The sequence below is a fragment of the Schistocerca cancellata genome, unplaced genomic scaffold (assembly GCF_023864275.1).
Source record: "Schistocerca cancellata isolate TAMUIC-IGC-003103 unplaced genomic scaffold, iqSchCanc2.1 HiC_scaffold_1080, whole genome shotgun sequence".
In the NCBI taxonomy this organism is placed as follows: Eukaryota; Metazoa; Arthropoda; class Insecta; order Orthoptera; family Acrididae; genus Schistocerca; species Schistocerca cancellata.
In genome coordinates, this window is record NW_026047079.1 from 101,696 (window position 1) to 118,230 (window position 16,535).

At 49.2% G+C, this 16,535-nt stretch overlaps 12 non-coding genes across 12 annotated transcripts; 6 read left to right on the forward strand and 6 right to left on the reverse strand.

Annotated features, from left to right (window-relative positions):
• Positions 1-346: 346 nt before the first annotated feature.
• Trnav-uac (transfer RNA valine (anticodon UAC)) lies at positions 347-419 on the reverse strand. Its single transcript has one exon. It is a non-coding gene; the product is annotated as a tRNA-Val (tRNA).
• Positions 420-2,370: 1,951 nt separating this feature from the next.
• Positions 2,371-2,442, forward strand: Trnap-ugg (transfer RNA proline (anticodon UGG)). Its single transcript has one exon. It is a non-coding gene; the product is annotated as a tRNA-Pro (tRNA).
• Positions 2,443-3,046: 604 nt separating this feature from the next.
• On the reverse strand, positions 3,047-3,119 carry Trnav-uac (transfer RNA valine (anticodon UAC)). Its single transcript has one exon. It is a non-coding gene; the product is annotated as a tRNA-Val (tRNA).
• Positions 3,120-5,072: 1,953 nt separating this feature from the next.
• Trnap-ugg (transfer RNA proline (anticodon UGG)) lies at positions 5,073-5,144 on the forward strand. Its single transcript has one exon. It is a non-coding gene; the product is annotated as a tRNA-Pro (tRNA).
• Positions 5,145-5,748: 604 nt separating this feature from the next.
• On the reverse strand, positions 5,749-5,821 carry Trnav-uac (transfer RNA valine (anticodon UAC)). The gene has a single exon. It is a non-coding gene; the product is annotated as a tRNA-Val (tRNA).
• Positions 5,822-7,773: 1,952 nt separating this feature from the next.
• On the forward strand, positions 7,774-7,845 carry Trnap-ugg (transfer RNA proline (anticodon UGG)). Its single transcript has one exon. It is a non-coding gene; the product is annotated as a tRNA-Pro (tRNA).
• A 604-nt stretch (positions 7,846-8,449) lies between these two features.
• Positions 8,450-8,522, reverse strand: Trnav-uac (transfer RNA valine (anticodon UAC)). Its single transcript has one exon. It is a non-coding gene; the product is annotated as a tRNA-Val (tRNA).
• A 1,954-nt stretch (positions 8,523-10,476) lies between these two features.
• Trnap-ugg (transfer RNA proline (anticodon UGG)) lies at positions 10,477-10,548 on the forward strand. The gene has a single exon. It is a non-coding gene; the product is annotated as a tRNA-Pro (tRNA).
• Positions 10,549-11,152: 604 nt separating this feature from the next.
• Trnav-uac (transfer RNA valine (anticodon UAC)) lies at positions 11,153-11,225 on the reverse strand. The gene has a single exon. It is a non-coding gene; the product is annotated as a tRNA-Val (tRNA).
• Positions 11,226-13,291: 2,066 nt separating this feature from the next.
• Positions 13,292-13,363, forward strand: Trnap-ugg (transfer RNA proline (anticodon UGG)). Its single transcript has one exon. It is a non-coding gene; the product is annotated as a tRNA-Pro (tRNA).
• A 604-nt stretch (positions 13,364-13,967) lies between these two features.
• Trnav-uac (transfer RNA valine (anticodon UAC)) lies at positions 13,968-14,040 on the reverse strand. The gene has a single exon. It is a non-coding gene; the product is annotated as a tRNA-Val (tRNA).
• A 1,953-nt stretch (positions 14,041-15,993) lies between these two features.
• Positions 15,994-16,065, forward strand: Trnap-ugg (transfer RNA proline (anticodon UGG)). Its single transcript has one exon. It is a non-coding gene; the product is annotated as a tRNA-Pro (tRNA).
• Positions 16,066-16,535: the final 470 nt, after the last annotated feature.

A 16,535-nucleotide genomic window follows, 5' to 3' on the forward strand; every position in this document is an offset into this window, starting at 1 on the left:
AACAACAAAGGGGTGGTGGCATGTAAGATTGAGAGTGGCCAAGAGTTTCTCATTATTAGTTAGCATCACACTTTGACAGAGCTGTGACAAGGCGAGTAGGGTGAGCTCAGGAAAGCCAGTAGCAAGCGCACTTGAAGTAGCCCTGAAGAACCGGATTATAAATTTTGCCAGCCATAATGGAGCTAGGGGCGTTCTCAGTTACCAAATACCGGTGCAATAAGAGAGCAACAGTATTTGACAGTAAAATGACGCCCTATCCGTCTAGCATACGGCATTGCTTGTCTCTGCATACGCGGACGTGAGGTCATCTCGGAAATGAAATCCGAAATATAGATTAAAATTGTTGTGTTCCCGCCCGGGATCGAACCGGGGACCTTCTGCGTGTAAAGCAGACGTGATAACCGCTACACCACGGAAACGACGGTTCGTTTCGTGTACCACCCGGAGACTCGTAATAGCAACAGTTTTTCTTCTGTGTTAGCAAGGGCATCGGCTACGAGCTCCCTCCGATTCGTGAAGTTCCTATAGTAAAAGACGTCGATGAAAACAATCCAACCGCGACAGACAGGGAGAACACTGGGTGAGCTGCAGCCCTACATGGTGAGACCATCAAAGATGGCGTCATTCACATGCAGTGCGTTTTCGGAACGGACAGGCTCGTTGGTCTAGGGGTATGATTCCCGCTTCGGGTGCAGGAGGTACAGGGTTCAAATCCCGGACGAGCTCTTGCGTTTTGTACAACGGTGTGGTAACAAATCGCATGGCGGCGGCTGTTTCGCGCATTTCCAGGCCTCCAAGTCAGCGCTAAAATCCGACAACCAGTTCTGAAACAGTTTCATGTTTCATTTGAGCCATGTGCACCCTGCTGGTGGAACGTTTGAAGTTGATTTAAATGGTCACAGCAGAGATCGTAGCAAGTGTCTTGCTGAGTGCGACGAAAACGGGTTTCCGCCCGCAATCGAACCGGGGACCTTCTGCGTGTTAGGCACGGCGCCTGGGCTCGGCGGCAGCTGCTGCTCTTTCTTTCCTTACGAGATACCGTCGATTCGCGCAGTCGTTATTGCAAAAGATGTCACCAAAGGCAATCGCTTCGTTAGCGGCACGGTGCCTGGGCTCGGCGGCAGCTCTACATGGAGGCACCAGCAGCCCAGCCAGGCCGCCGCCGGCACCGGCGCGCCGCAGCGCAAGAAGTCGGCGCCCGCCCTGCAATGCCCCCTGTCGTTGCATATTCCACCCGCCTTATATCCTCCCCATGTCTGACTCACTACCCTAAATGACACTGCAGTCGACGTGCTTATTACTATCGCTTTTCGAAGAACCAAGGCGCAGTATTCTAGTGTCGAACCGGTATTGCAAATTTGGTTTAAGCAAAAATTTATTGTGTGGTCGAGCGACACCCTCGACTCGCGCTTCCTACATGATCGCTTCTTGCGAGGAATAATTCCTAGCGCGCCGATGGCTTCAGAGTTGGTCTTCTCGAAGTTTTGCTTCCGCACTGCATTCCGCAATCTTTTCGTTATGAGCTTCGGTTTCCCGACTTTCTTGTGTTTAGTGCGTTTGGCTTCTCTTAACCCTTAGCCACCGCTCGCCGAAATTTCCACGCTGTCATATGTCGATCTGCAGAGCTCGATGAAGGCATCGCGGCCATTCCTGAGCTCATGGAACGGCCGAATCTGTAGTTGTTTCCAGATCTCTCCCACACAACAGCCTCCCAGTAGCTTGGATTACAGGAGTACGCCACTACTCCCAGCCGCTGATTCACGTTTGAAAGCAGAATGACATGAGCTACGCGCAGCTCCGTTTTTTTTTTTTTTTTTTTTTTGGTGTCTGACCTACTTTGAAAGACTTTGTAGTCGATTTACTTACTACTATCGCTGTTGGAAACCAGGTGATACCACACAGTATTCTAGAGACGATCAGGCAATGAAAATTTAGAATAAGTAAAACAGTATCAAAAGAAGTTGTGTGGTGGAGCAGCACATGCAATTTACGCTTCCTAGATAATCGTTACTGGATAGAATAATTCTTTTGTCTGCGGCGTCTTCAGTATCCGTCTTCTGTAAATTTTACTTGCAGTATATTGTGCAATCTTTTCGTTATGAGTTGGTGCTTGGTTTCCCGATGTTCTTTTGTTTAGTGCATTCGCCTTCTCTTAACCCTGAGAAACCACATACCGAAACTGAGGCACTGCCGGCTGTTCATAAGCAGTGTTCGATGAAGTTATTTCGCTTTTTATTCGTTGCCTTTAATATTCTTCTCATCAGTGGTGAGTGCTGCCTGCAGAAAGCGTTTATCTTGCGAATTCACGTAAAAGTTTGTGTTCCCTGTGAGGTCCACTACCTGGGATTAACTTGACTGCTCCAGGCAGGTGGCTCGTTGGTCTAGGGGTATGATTCCTGTTTTGGGTGCAGGAGGTCCCGGGTTCAAATCCCGGACGAGCCCTGCCATTTTGACCGTGCTGAAGAGTAGGTGGAACTCAGCCCCGGTTGCAGCTCCTCAATGAAGAGTAGACGCCTGTTATAGCACGTGGATATAACAAGAATGCGGCACCAGTAAAGTACGTAGGTGGAATTCGGTAGAAACGCAGACGGTAATTTTGCATGCAACGGAAAACAAGGTTGTCTTTGCGGAATATGTGCACCGTGAGTGGAGATTAAGCTTAATTGTGCGACAGTCTACCCTCATCTTACTAACGACGGCAACAACAAAGGGGTGGTGGCATGTAAGATTGAGAGTGGCCAAGAGTTTCTCATTATTAGTTAGCATCACACTTTGACAGAGCTGTGACAAGGCGAGTAGGGTGAGCTCAGGAAAGCCAGTAGCAAGCGCACTTGAAGTAGCCCTGAAGAACCGGATTATAAATTTTGCCAGCCATAATGGAGCTAGGGGCGTTCTCAGTTACCAAATACCGGTGCAATAAGAGAGCAACAGTATTTGACAGTAAAATGACGCCCTATCCGTCTAGCATACGGCATTGCTTGTCTCTGCATACGCGGACGTGAGGTCATCTCGGAAATGAAATCCGAAATATAGATTAAAATTGTTGTGTTCCCGCCCGGGATCGAACCGGGGACCTTCTGCGTGTAAAGCAGACGTGATAACCGCTACACCACGGAAACGACGGTTCGTTTCGTGTACCACCCGGAGACTCGTAATAGCAACAGTTTTTCTTCTGTGTTAGCAAGGGCATCGGCTACGAGCTCCCTCCGATTCGTGAAGTTCCTATAGTAAAAGACGTCGATGAAAACAATCCAACCGCGACAGACAGGGAGAACACTGGGTGAGCTGCAGCCCTACATGGTGAGACCATCAAAGATGGCGTCATTCACATGCAGTGCGTTTTCGGAACGGACAGGCTCGTTGGTCTAGGGGTATGATTCCCGCTTCGGGTGCAGGAGGTACAGGGTTCAAATCCCGGACGAGCTCTTGCGTTTTGTACAACGGTGTGGTAACAAATCGCATGGCGGCGGCTGTTTCGCGCATTTCCAGGCCTCCAAGTCAGCGCTAAAATCCGACAACCAGTTCTGAAACAGTTTCATGTTTCATTTGAGCCATGTGCACCCTGCTGGTGGAACGTTTGAAGTTGATTTAAATGGTCACAGCAGAGATCGTAGCAAGTGTCTTGCTGAGTGCGACGAAAACGGGTTTCCGCCCGCAATCGAACCGGGGACCTTCTGCGTGTTAGGCACGGCGCCTGGGCTCGGCGGCAGCTGCTGCTCTTTCTTTCCTTACGAGATACCGTCGATTCGCGCAGTCGTTATTGCAAAAGATGTCACCAAAGGCAATCGCTTCGTTAGCGGCACGGTGCCTGGGCTCGGCGGCAGCTCTACATGGAGGCACCAGCAGCCCAGCCAGGCCGCCGCCGGCACCGGCGCGCCGCAGCGCAAGAAGTCGGCGCCCGCCCTGCAATGCCCCCTGTCGTTGCATATTCCACCCGCCTTATATCCTCCCCATGTCTGACTCACTACCCTAAATGACACTGCAGTCGACGTGCTTATTACTATCGCTTTTCGAAGAACCAAGGCGCAGTATTCTAGTGTCGAACCGGTATTGCAAATTTGGTTTAAGCAAAAATTTATTGTGTGGTCGAGCGACACCCTCGACTCGCGCTTCCTACATGATCGCTTCTTGCGAGGAATAATTCCTAGCGCGCCGATGGCTTCAGAGTTGGTCTTCTCGAAGTTTTGCTTCCGCACTGCATTCCGCAATCTTTTCGTTATGAGCTTCGGTTTCCCGACTTTCTTGTGTTTAGTGCGTTTGGCTTCTCTTAACCCTTAGCCACCGCTCGCCGAAATTTCCACGCTGTCATATGTCGATCTGCAGAGCTCGATGAAGGCATCGCGGCCATTCCTGAGCTCATGGAACGGCCGAATCTGTAGTTGTTTCCAGATCTCTCCCACACAACAACCTCCCAGTAGCTTGGATTACAGGAGTACGCCACTACTCCCAGCCGCTGATTCACGTTTGAAAGCAGAATGACATGAGCTACGCGCAGCTCCGTTTTTTTTTTTTTTTTTTTTTTTTGGTGTCTGACCTACTTTGAAAGACTTTGTAGTCGATTTACTTACTACTATCGCTGTTGGAAACCAGGTGATACCACACAGTATTCTAGAGACGATCAGGCAATGAAAATTTAGAATAAGTAAAACAGTATCAAAAGAAGTTGTGTGGTGGAGCAGCACATGCAATTTACGCTTCCTAGATAATCGTTACTGGATAGAATAATTCTTTTGTCTGCGGCGTCTTCAGTATCCGTCTTCTGTAAATTTTACTTGCAGTATATTGTGCAATCTTTTCGTTATGAGTTGGTGCTTGGTTTCCCGATGTTCTTTTGTTTAGTGCATTCGCCTTCTCTTAACCCTGAGAAACCACATACCGAAACTGAGGCACTGCCGGCTGTTCATAAGCAGTGTTCGATGAAGTTATTTCGCTTTTTATTCGTTGCCTTTAATATTCTTCTCATCAGTGGTGAGTGCTGCCTGCAGAAAGCGTTTATCTTGCGAATTCACGTAAAAGTTTGTGTTCCCTGTGAGGTCCACTACCTGGGATTAACTTGACTGCTCCAGGCAGGTGGCTCGTTGGTCTAGGGGTATGATTCCTGTTTTGGGTGCAGGAGGTCCCGGGTTCAAATCCCGGACGAGCCCTGCCATTTTGACCGTGCTGAAGAGTAGGTGGAACTCAGCCCCGGTTGCAGCTCCTCAATGAAGAGTAGACGCCTGTTATAGCACGTGGATATAACAAGAATGCGGCACCAGTAAAGTACGTAGGTGGAATTCGGTAGAAACGCAGACGGTAATTTTGCATGCAACGGAAAACAAGGTTGTCTTTGCGGAATATGTGCACCGTGAGTGGAGATTAAGCTTAATTGTGCGACAGTCTACCCTCATCTTACTAACGACGGCAACAACAAAGGGGTGGTGGCATGTAAGATTGAGAGTGGCCAAGAGTTTCTCATTATTAGTTAGCATCACACTTTGACAGAGCTGTGACAAGGCGAGTAGGGTGAGCTCAGGAAAGCCAGTAGCAAGCGCACTTGAAGTAGCCCTGAAGAACCGGATTATAAATTTTGCCAGCCATAATGGAGCTAGGGGCGTTCTCAGTTACCAAATACCGGTGCAATAAGAGAGCAACAGTATTTGACAGTAAAATGACGCCCTATCCGTCTAGCATACGGCATTGCTTGTCTCTGCATACGCGGACGTGAGGTCATCTCGGAAATGAAATCCGAAATATAGATTAAAATTGTTGTGTTCCCGCCCGGGATCGAACCGGGGACCTTCTGCGTGTAAAGCAGACGTGATAACCGCTACACCACGGAAACGACGGTTCGTTTCGTGTACCACCCGGAGACTCGTAATAGCAACAGTTTTTCTTCTGTGTTAGCAAGGGCATCGGCTACGAGCTCCCTCCGATTCGTGAAGTTCCTATAGTAAAAGACGTCGATGAAAACAATCCAACCGCGACAGACAGGGAGAACGCTGGGTGAGCTGCAGCCCTACATGGTGAGACCATCAAAGATGGCGTCATTCACATGCAGTGCGTTTTCGGAACGGACAGGCTCGTTGGTCTAGGGGTATGATTCCCGCTTCGGGTGCAGGAGGTACAGGGTTCAAATCCCGGACGAGCTCTTGCGTTTTGTACAACGGTGTGGTAACAAATCGCATGGCGGCGGCTGTTTCGCGCATTTCCAGGCCTCCAAGTCAGCGCTAAAATCCGACAACCAGTTCTGAAACAGTTTCATGTTTCATTTGAGCCATGTGCACCCTGCTGGTGGAACGTTTGAAGTTGATTTAAATGGTCACAGCAGAGATCGTAGCAAGTGTCTTGCTGAGTGCGACGAAAACGGGTTTCCGCCCGCAATCGAACCGGGGACCTTCTGCGTGTTAGGCACGGCGCCTGGGCTCGGCGGCAGCTGCTGCTCTTTCTTTCCTTACGAGATACCGTCGATTCGCGCAGTCGTTATTGCAAAAGATGTCACCAAAGGCAATCGCTTCGTTAGCGGCACGGTGCCTGGGCTCGGCGGCAGCTCTACATGGAGGCACCAGCAGCCCAGCCAGGCCGCCGCCGGCACCGGCGCGCCGCAGCGCAAGAAGTCGGCGCCCGCCCTGCAATGCCCCCTGTCGTTGCATATTCCACCCGCCTTATATCCTCCCCATGTCTGACTCACTACCCTAAATGACACTGCAGTCGACGTGCTTATTACTATCGCTTTTCGAAGAACCAAGGCGCAGTATTCTAGTGTCGAACCGGTATTGCAAATTTGGTTTAAGCAAAAATTTATTGTGTGGTCGAGCGACACCCTCGACTCGCGCTTCCTACATGATCGCTTCTTGCGAGGAATAATTCCTAGCGCGCCGATGGCTTCAGAGTTGGTCTTCTCGAAGTTTTGCTTCCGCACTGCATTCCGCAATCTTTTCGTTATGAGCTTCGGTTTCCCGACTTTCTTGTGTTTAGTGCGTTTGGCTTCTCTTAACCCTTAGCCACCGCTCGCCGAAATTTCCACGCTGTCATATGTCGATCTGCAGAGCTCGATGAAGGCATCGCGGCCATTCCTGAGCTCATGGAACGGCCGAATCTGTAGTTGTTTCCAGATCTCTCCCACACAACAGCCTCCCAGTAGCTTGGATTACAGGAGTACGCCACTACTCCCAGCCGCTGATTCACGTTTGAAAGCAGAATGACATGAGCTACGCGCAGCTCCGTTTTTTTTTTTTTTTTTTTTTTTGGTGTCTGACCTACTTTGAAAGACTTTGTAGTCGATTTACTTACTACTATCGCTGTTGGAAACCAGGTGATACCACACAGTATTCTAGAGACGATCAGGCAATGAAAATTTAGAATAAGTAAAACAGTATCAAAAGAAGTTGTGTGGTGGAGCAGCACATGCAATTTACGCTTCCTAGATAATCGTTACTGGATAGAATAATTCTTTTGTCTGCGGCGTCTTCAGTATCCGTCTTCTGTAAATTTTACTTGCAGTATATTGTGCAATCTTTTCGTTATGAGTTGGTGCTTGGTTTCCCGATGTTCTTTTGTTTAGTGCATTCGCCTTCTCTTAACCCTGAGAAACCACATACCGAAACTGAGGCACTGCCGGCTGTTCATAAGCAGTGTTCGATGAAGTTATTTCGCTTTTTATTCGTTGCCTTTAATATTCTTCTCATCAGTGGTGAGTGCTGCCTGCAGAAAGCGTTTATCTTGCGAATTCACGTAAAAGTTTGTGTTCCCTGTGAGGTCCACTACCTGGGATTAACTTGACTGCTCCAGGCAGGTGGCTCGTTGGTCTAGGGGTATGATTCCTGTTTTGGGTGCAGGAGGTCCCGGGTTCAAATCCCGGACGAGCCCTGCCATTTTGACCGTGCTGAAGAGTAGGTGGAACTCAGCCCCGGTTGCAGCTCCTCAATGAAGAGTAGACGCCTGTTATAGCACGTGGATATAACAAGAATGCGGCACCAGTAAAGTACGTAGGTGGAATTCGGTAGAAACGCAGACGGTAATTTTGCATGCAACGGAAAACAAGGTTGTCTTTGCGGAATATGTGCACCGTGAGTGGAGATTAAGCTTAATTGTGCGACAGTCTACCCTCATCTTACTAACGACGGCAACAACAAAGGGGTGGTGGCATGTAAGATTGAGAGTGGCCAAGAGTTTCTCATTATTAGTTAGCATCACACTTTGACAGAGCTGTGACAAGGCGAGTAGGGTGAGCTCAGGAAAGCCAGTAGCAAGCGCACTTGAAGTAGCCCTGAAGAACCGGATTATAAATTTTGCCAGCCATAATGGAGCTAGGGGCGTTCTCAGTTACCAAATACCGGTGCAATAAGAGAGCAACAGTATTTGACAGTAAAATGACGCCCTATCCGTCTAGCATACGGCATTGCTTGTCTCTGCATACGCGGACGTGAGGTCATCTCGGAAATGAAATCCGAAATATAGATTAAAATTGTTGTGTTCCCGCCCGGGATCGAACCGGGGACCTTCTGCGTGTAAAGCAGACGTGATAACCGCTACACCACGGAAACGACGGTTCGTTTCGTGTACCACCCGGAGACTCGTAATAGCAACAGTTTTTCTTCTGTGTTAGCAAGGGCATCGGCTACGAGCTCCCTCCGATTCGTGAAGTTCCTATAGTAAAAGACGTCGATGAAAACAATCCAACCGCGACAGACAGGGAGAACACTGGGTGAGCTGCAGCCCTACATGGTGAGACCATCAAAGATGGCGTCATTCACATGCAGTGCGTTTTCGGAACGGACAGGCTCGTTGGTCTAGGGGTATGATTCCCGCTTCGGGTGCAGGAGGTACAGGGTTCAAATCCCGGACGAGCTCTTGCGTTTTGTACAACGGTGTGGTAACAAATCGCATGGCGGCGGCTGTTTCGCGCATTTCCAGGCCTCCAAGTCAGCGCTAAAATCCGACAACCAGTTCTGAAACAGTTTCATGTTTCATTTGAGCCATGTGCACCCTGCTGGTGGAACGTTTGAAGTTGATTTAAATGGTCACAGCAGAGATCGTAGCAAGTGTCTTGCTGAGTGCGACGAAAACGGGTTTCCGCCCGCAATCGAACCGGGGACCTTCTGCGTGTTAGGCACGGCGCCTGGGCTCGGCGGCAGCTGCTGCTCTTTCTTTCCTTACGAGATACCGTCGATTCGCGCAGTCGTTATTGCAAAAGATGTCACCAAAGGCAATCGCTTCGTTAGCGGCACGGTGCCTGGGCTCGGCGGCAGCTCTACATGGAGGCACCAGCAGCCCAGCCAGGCCGCCGCCGGCACCGGCGCGCCGCAGCGCAAGAAGTCGGCGCCCGCCCTGCAATGCCCCCTGTCGTTGCATATTCCACCCGCCTTATATCCTCCCCATGTCTGACTCACTACCCTAAATGACACTGCAGTCGACGTGCTTATTACTATCGCTTTTCGAAGAACCAAGGCGCAGTATTCTAGTGTCGAACCGGTATTGCAAATTTGGTTTAAGCAAAAATTTATTGTGTGGTCGAGCGACACCCTCGACTCGCGCTTCCTACATGATCGCTTCTTGCGAGGAATAATTCCTAGCGCGCCGATGGCTTCAGAGTTGGTCTTCTCGAAGTTTTGCTTCCGCACTGCATTCCGCAATCTTTTCGTTATGAGCTTCGGTTTCCCGACTTTCTTGTGTTTAGTGCGTTTGGCTTCTCTTAACCCTTAGCCACCGCTCGCCGAAATTTCCACGCTGTCATATGTCGATCTGCAGAGCTCGATGAAGGCATCGCGGCCATTCCTGAGCTCATGGAACGGCCGAATCTGTAGTTGTTTCCAGATCTCTCCCACACAACAGCCTCCCAGTAGCTTGGATTACAGGAGTACGCCACTACTCCCAGCCGCTGATTCACGTTTGAAAGCAGAATGACATGAGCTACGCGCAGCTCCGTTTTTTTTTTTTTTTTTTTTTTTTTGGTGTCTGACCTACTTTGAAAGACTTTGTAGTCGATTTACTTACTACTATCGCTGTTGGAAACCAGGTGATACCACACAGTATTCTAGAGACGATCAGGCAATGAAAATTTAGAATAAGTAAAACAGTATCAAAAGAAGTTGTGTGGTGGAGCAGCACATGCAATTTACGCTTCCTAGATAATCGTTACTGGATAGAATAATTCTTTTGTCTGCGGCGTCTTCAGTATCCGTCTTCTGTAAATTTTACTTGCAGTATATTGTGCAATCTTTTCGTTATGAGTTGGTGCTTGGTTTCCCGATGTTCTTTTGTTTAGTGCATTCGCCTTCTCTTAACCCTGAGAAACCACATACCGAAACTGAGGCACTGCCGGCTGTTCATAAGCAGTGTTCGATGAAGTTATTTCGCTTTTTATTCGTTGCCTTTAATATTCTTCTCATCAGTGGTGAGTGCTGCCTGCAGAAAGCGTTTATCTTGCGAATTCACGTAAAAGTTTGTGTTCCCTGTGAGGTCCACTACCTGGGATTAACTTGACTGCTCCAGGCAGGTGGCTCGTTGGTCTAGGGGTATGATTCCTGTTTTGGGTGCAGGAGGTCCCGGGTTCAAATCCCGGACGAGCCCTGCCATTTTGACCGTGCTGAAGAGTAGGTGGAACTCAGCCCCGGTTGCAGCTCCTCAATGAAGAGTAGACGCCTGTTATAGCACGTGGATATAACAAGAATGCGGCACCAGTAAAGTACGTAGGTGGAATTCGGTAGAAACGCAGACGGTAATTTTGCATGCAACGGAAAACAAGGTTGTCTTTGCGGAATATGTGCACCGTGAGTGGAGATTAAGCTTAATTGTGCGACAGTCTACCCTCATCTTACTAACGACGGCAACAACAAAGGGGTGGTGGCATGTAAGATTGAGAGTGGCCAAGAGTTTCTCATTATTAGTTAGCATCACACTTTGACAGAGCTGTGACAAGGCGAGTAGGGTGAGCTCAGGAAAGCCAGTAGCAAGCGCACTTGAAGTAGCCCTGAAGAACCGGATTATAAATTTTGCCAGCCATAATGGAGCTAGGGGCGTTCTCAGTTACCAAATACCGGTGCAATAAGAGAGCAACAGTATTTGACAGTAAAATGACGCCCTATCCGTCTAGCATACGGCATTGCTTGTCTCTGCATACGCGGACGTGAGGTCATCTCGGAAATGAAATCCGAAATATAGATTAAAATTGTTGTGTTCCCGCCCGGGATCGAACCGGGGACCTTCTGCGTGTAAAGCAGACGTGATAACCGCTACACCACGGAAACGACGGTTCGTTTCGTGTACCACCCGGAGACTCGTAATAGCAACAGTTTTTCTTCTGTGTTAGCAAGGGCATCGGCTACGAGCTCCCTCCGATTCGTGAAGTTCCTATAGTAAAAGACGTCGATGAAAACAATCCAACCGCGACAGACAGGGAGAACACTGGGTGAGCTGCAGCCCTACATGGTGAGACCATCAAAGATGGCGTCATTCACATGCAGTGCGTTTTCGGAACGGACAGGCTCGTTGGTCTAGGGGTATGATTCCCGCTTCGGGTGCAGGAGGTACAGGGTTCAAATCCCGGACGAGCTCTTGCGTTTTGTACAACGGTGTGGTAACAAATCGCATGGCGGCGGCTGTTTCGCGCATTTCCAGGCCTCCAAGTCAGCGCTAAAATCCGACAACCAGTTCTGAAACAGTTTCATGTTTCATTTGAGCCATGTGCACCCTGCTGGTGGAACGTTTGAAGTTGATTTAAATGGTCACAGCAGAGATCGTAGCAAGTGTCTTGCTGAGTGCGACGAAAACGGGTTTCCGCCCGCAATCGAACCGGGGACCTTCTGCGTGTTAGGCACGGCGCCTGGGCTCGGCGGCAGCTGCTGCTCTTTCTTTCCTTACGAGATACCGTCGATTCGCACAGTCGTTATTGCAAAAGATGTCACCAAAGGCAATCGCTTCGTTAGCGGCACGGTGCCTGGGCTCGGCGGCAGCTGCTGCTCTTTCTTTCCTTACGAGATACCGTCGATTCGCGCAGTCGTTATTGCAAAAGATGTCACCAAAGGCAATCGCTTCGTTAGCGGCACGGTGCCTGGGCTCGGCGGCAGCTCTACATGGAGGCACCAGCAGCCCAGCCAGGCCGCCGCCGGCACCGGCGCGCCGCAGCGCAAGAAGTCGGCGCCCGCCCTGCAATGCCCCCTGTCGTTGCATATTCCACCCGCCTTATATCCTCCCCATGTCTGACTCACTACCCTAAATGACACTGCAGTCGACGTGCTTATTACTATCGCTTTTCGAAGAACCAAGGCGCAGTATTCTAGTGTCGAACCGGTATTGCAAATTTGGATTAAGCAAAAATTTATTGTGTGGTCGAGCGACACCCTCGACTTGCGCTTCCTACATGATCGCTTCTTGCGAGGAATAATTCCTAGCGCGCCGATGGCTTCAGAGTTGGTCTTCTCGAAGTTTTGCTTCCGCACTGCATTCCGCAATCTTTTCGTTATGAGCTTCGGTTTCCCGACTTTCTTGTGTTTAGTGCGTTTGGCTTCTCTTAACCCTTAGCCACCGCTCGCCGAAATTTCCACGCTGTCATATGTCGATCTGCAGAGCTCGATGAAGGCATCGCGGCCATTCCTGAGCTCATGGAACGGCCGAATCTGTAGTTGTTTCCAGATCTCTCCCACACAACAGCCTCCCAGTAGCTTGGATTACAGGAGTACGCCACTACTCCCAGCCGCTGATTCACGTTTGAAAGCAGAATGACATGAGCTACGCGCAGCTCCGTTTTTTTTTTTTTTTTTTTTTTTGGTGTCTGACCTACTTTGAAAGACTTTGTAGTCGATTTACTTACTACTATCGCTGTTGGAAACCAGGTGATACCACACAGTATTCTAGAGACGATCAGGCAATGAAAATTTAGAATAAGTAAAACAGTATCAAAAGAAGTTGTGTGGTGGAGCAGCACATGCAATTTACGCTTCCTAGATAATCGTTACTGGATAGAATAATTCTTTTGTCTGCGGCGTCTTCAGTATCCGTCTTCTGTAAATTTTACTTGCAGTATATTGTGCAATCTTTTCGTTATGAGTTGGTGCTTGGTTTCCCGATGTTCTTTTGTTTAGTGCATTCGCCTTCTCTTAACCCTGAGAAACCACATACCGAAACTGAGGCACTGCCGGCTGTTCATAAGCAGTGTTCGATGAAGTTATTTCGCTTTTTATTCGTTGCCTTTAATATTCTTCTCATCAGTGGTGAGTGCTGCCTGCAGAAAGCGTTTATCTTGCGAATTCACGTAAAAGTTTGTGTTCCCTGTGAGGTCCACTACCTGGGATTAACTTGACTGCTCCAGGCAGGTGGCTCGTTGGTCTAGGGGTATGATTCCTGTTTTGGGTGCAGGAGGTCCCGGGTTCAAATCCCGGACGAGCCCTGCCATTTTGACCGTGCTGAAGAGTAGGTGGAACTCAGCCCCGGTTGCAGCTCCTCAATGAAGAGTAGACGCCTGTTATAGCACGTGGATATAACAAGAATGCGGCACCAGTAAAGTACGTAGGTGGAATTCGGTAGAAACGCAGACGGTAATTTTGCATGCAACGGAAAACAAGGTTGTCTTTGCGGAATATGTGCACCGTGAGTGGAGATTAAGCTTAATTGTGCGACAGTCTACCCTCATCTTACTAACGACGGCAACAACAAAGGGGTGGTGGCATGTAAGATTGAGAGTGGCCAAGAGTTTCTCATTATTAGTTAGCATCACACTTTGACAGAGCTGTGACAAGGCGAGTAGGGTGAGCTCAGGAAAGCCAGTAGCAAGCGCACTTGAAGTAGCCCTGAAGAACCGGATTATAAATTTTGCCAGCCATAATGGAGCTAGGGGCGTTCTCAGTTACCAAATACCGGTGCAATAAGAGAGCAACAGTATTTGACAGTAAAATGACGCCCTATCCGTCTAGCATACGGCATTGCTTGTCTCTGCATACGCGGACGTGAGGTCATCTCGGAAATGAAATCCGAAATATAGATTAAAATTGTTGTGTTCCCGCCCGGGATCGAACCGGGGACCTTCTGCGTGTAAAGCAGACGTGATAACCGCTACACCACGGAAACGACGGTTCGTTTCGTGTACCACCCGGAGACTCGTAATAGCAACAGTTTTTCTTCTGTGTTAGCAAGGGCATCGGCTACGAGCTCCCTCCGATTCGTGAAGTTCCTATAGTAAAAGACGTCGATGAAAACAATCCAACCGCGACAGACAGGGAGAACACTGGGTGAGCTGCAGCCCTACATGGTGAGACCATCAAAGATGGCGTCATTCACATGCAGTGCGTTTTCGGAACGGACAGGCTCGTTGGTCTAGGGGTATGATTCCCGCTTCGGGTGCAGGAGGTACAGGGTTCAAATCCCGGACGAGCTCTTGCGTTTTGTACAACGGTGTGGTAACAAATCGCATGGCGGCGGCTGTTTCGCGCATTTCCAGGCCTCCAAGTCAGCGCTAAAATCCGACAACCAGTTCTGAAACAGTTTCATGTTTCATTTGAGCCATGTGCACCCTGCTGGTGGAACGTTTGAAGTTGATTTAAATGGTCACAGCAGAGATCGTAGCAAGTGTCTTGCTGAGTGCGACGAAAACGGGTTTCCGCCCGCAATCGAACCGGGGACCTTCTGCGTGTTAGGCACGGCGCCTGGGCTCGGCGGCAGCTGCTGCTCTTTCTTTCCTTACGAGATACCGTCGATTCGCGCAGTCGTTATTGCAAAAGATGTCACCAAAGGCAATCGCTTCGTTAGCGGCACGGTGCCTGGGCTCGGCGGCAGCTCTACATGGAGGCACCAGCAGCCCAGCCAGGCCGCCGCCGGCACCGGCGCGCCGCAGCGCAAGAAGTCGGCGCCCGCCCTGCAATGCCCCCTGTCGTTGCATATTCCACCCGCCTTATATCCTCCCCATGTCTGACTCACTACCCTAAATGACACTGCAGTCGACGTGCTTATTACTATCGCTTTTCGAAGAACCAAGGCGCAGTATTCTAGTGTCGAACCGGTATTGCAAATTTGGTTTAAGCAAAAATTTATTGTGTGGTCGAGCGACACCCTCGACTCGCGCTTCCTACATGATCGCTTCTTGCGAGGAATAATTCCTAGCGCGCCGATGGCTTCAGAGTTGGTCTTCTCGAAGTTTTGCTTCCGCACTGCATTCCGCAATCTTTTCGTTATGAGCTTCGGTTTCCCGACTTTCTTGTGTTTAGTGCGTTTGGCTTCTCTTAACCCTTAGCCACCGCTCGCCGAAATTTCCACGCTGTCATATGTCGATCTGCAGAGCTCGATGAAGGCATCGCGGCCATTCCTGAGCTCATGGAACGGCCGAATCTGTAGTTGTTTCCAGATCTCTCCCACACAACAGCCTCCCAGTAGCTTGGATTACAGGAGTACGCCACTACTCCCAGCCGCTGATTCACGTTTGAAAGCAGAATGACATGAGCTACGCGCAGCTCCGTTTTTTTTTTTTTTTTTTTTTTTTGGTGTCTGACCTACTTTGAAAGACTTTGTAGTCGATTTACTTACTACTATCGCTGTTGGAAACCAGGTGATACCACACAGTATTCTAGAGACGATCAGGCAATGAAAATTTAGAATAAGTAAAACAGTATCAAAAGAAGTTGTGTGGTGGAGCAGCACATGCAATTTACGCTTCCTAGATAATCGTTACTGGATAGAATAATTCTTTTGTCTGCGGCGTCTTCAGTATCCGTCTTCTGTAAATTTTACTTGCAGTATATTGTGCAATCTTTTCGTTATGAGTTGGTGCTTGGTTTCCCGATGTTCTTTTGTTTAGTGCATTCGCCTTCTCTTAACCCTGAGAAACCACATACCGAAACTGAGGCACTGCCGGCTGTTCATAAGCAGTGTTCGATGAAGTTATTTCGCTTTTTATTCGTTGCCTTTAATATTCTTCTCATCAGTGGTGAGTGCTGCCTGCAGAAAGCGTTTATCTTGCGAATTCACGTAAAAGTTTGTGTTCCCTGTGAGGTCCACTACCTGGGATTAACTTGACTGCTCCAGGCAGGTGGCTCGTTGGTCTAGGGGTATGATTCCTGTTTTGGGTGCAGGAGGTCCCGGGTTCAAATCCCGGACGAGCCCTGCCATTTTGACCGTGCTGAAGAGTAGGTGGAACTCAGCCCCGGTTGCAGCTCCTCAATGAAGAGTAGACGCCTGTTATAGCACGTGGATATAACAAGAATGCGGCACCAGTAAAGTACGTAGGTGGAATTCGGTAGAAACGCAGACGGTAATTTTGCATGCAACGGAAAACAAGGTTGTCTTTGCGGAATATGTGCACCGTGAGTGGAGATTAAGCTTAATTGTGCGACAGTCTACCCTCATCTTACTAACGACGGCAACAACAAAGGGGTGGTGGCATGTAAGATTGAGAGTGGCCAAGAGTTTCTCATTATTAGTTAGCATCACACTTTGACAGAGCTGTGACAAGGCGAGTAGGGTGAGCTCAGGAAAGCCAGTAGCAAGCGCACTTGAAGTAGCCCTGAAGAACCGGATTATAAATTTTGCCAGCCATAATGGAGCTAGGGGCGTTCTCAGTTACCAAATACCGG